The sequence below is a fragment of the Thalassophryne amazonica genome, unplaced genomic scaffold, assembly GCF_902500255.1.
Source record: "Thalassophryne amazonica unplaced genomic scaffold, fThaAma1.1, whole genome shotgun sequence".
NCBI lineage: Eukaryota > Metazoa > Chordata > Actinopteri > Batrachoidiformes > Batrachoididae > Thalassophryne > Thalassophryne amazonica.
Genome location: NW_022986247.1, coordinates 493,003 through 494,840, shown reverse-complemented (window position 1 = coordinate 494,840; position 1,838 = coordinate 493,003).

Sequence of the window (1,838 nt, the reverse complement as noted above, 5' to 3'; positions counted from 1 at the left end):
ACTCTGTTAATTGGAATATTAATTTTTGCAAAATAATTTACATCACTACAGACTGTGATTGTCAGCTACCAAAATATGTTTTTTATGGAAACAGATTGCAATGGCATCTTATTATCCAGACGTCCCACAGACCTGAGTTACATACATTTTGCCAAATTAAAAAAAAAGGCTATCTTTAGCATTTTTGTAAATAAGGAAAAATACATTAAAGTTATTAAAAATTGATTTACAAAATAACATGCATGAGCAGGAAGCATTGACATTTAAATAAAACAGCTCACAGACAAATAATATCTTTTAATGGTCACTTTACAACTTGCAATTCAAACATGTTTTTAAACAAACATGCTGAACATGAGATGAACATAACAGTCACACACGTTACAGTGGCAGAAATCAACTAGATTTCACATTTCCAGAATGAACATTTGTCCAGAGTTTAGTGTTTCACTCAGGCCTCATTTGAGGATGACTTCATGTCACAGTCGAACAGTGTTTGGTTTAAACTGTTACCACATAATTGTTACAACATATTTCTTGCTTTCTGATTCCTTTAATATCAGCTGCTTAATTCATGTTTGCAGTGAGGCATGATATTATAATTATCCAGGGTAAAACATTTACATTGTACACAATATAATTTTAAGACCTGGATACAATCATTTCTGTATGTAAAATGCAACATACTCATTCTGGTAAAAAAATAAATAAATAAATAAATAAATAAATAAAAAAGCATCAGTGATCATTGTGTATAATTTCCGGTAATCACATTATACATTCAAGTATTGCCAATTAAGTTAACAAATTTCTAGCATAAGTGTTTGGTTCCTTCGTGGTTAAACGTAAAGGCAGAGGTGCAGGTTTATCAGCTCAGAGAAATGCTGTCTCATAAAACTACTGTAATAATTGGGTCAGAACGTCTGAAACACTATAGTGCTTTATTTTAAAACAGGTTTGACCAACATTATCAGAGGATACAATTCAAATGAATTCATTTTATTTAAAGTAGTTTGTGTACATAGATCTATTTACTATTAAATTATTTTGTTAACAATATACTTGCTGCTTCACAGTTGCTTGCAGTGCTGCTCACGAACCAGTTGGTGGCAGTAATGCACCGAGTTGGGTTAAAACCCGCTGTTAAACAGAGCAGAAGAAGAAGACAGCACTCAACTCTGTTCTGTTTTAGCAAATAAAAGTTTGTGTTCCACAAGTTAATTTGCCTGTTCAGTCTCTATACTATGATTAAGAGACCACTGAGAGCAGAAGAGGAGACTAACGCTGGACGCTCGTCGACTGGGATTCCTCACAAAGAACCACCACATAGCTCCATGAGTTAGCAGCTAGCTTCAAATGGCGGGGCCTTTGTGCCGTGATATCGACGCTGTGACTATCAAAAGAAGGTAACGGAACCTGATGTGAGCACAAATTCATTTTAGCCAGAAATAACAAAACTTGCTTGAAACTTGATTATGCCAGCCATGGATTAATGGGAACCAAACCAACACATTTTTGACTAGCATGGAGCTAACGTTAGCCACAGAGAGGCACAGGCCTAATTAATATTTTGACTAAAACATGAGTAAAATATACAACCCCTGGCAATAATTATGGAATCACCGGCCTCGGAGGATGTTCATTCAGTTGTTTAATTTTGTAGAAGAAAAGCAGATCACAGACATGACACAAAACTAAAGTCATTTCAAATGACAACTTTCTGGCTTTAAGAAACACTATAAGAAATCAGGAAAAAGTATTGTGGCAGTCAGTAACGGTTACTTTTTTAGACCAAGCAGAGGGAAAAAAATATGGACTCACTCAATTCTGAGGAATAA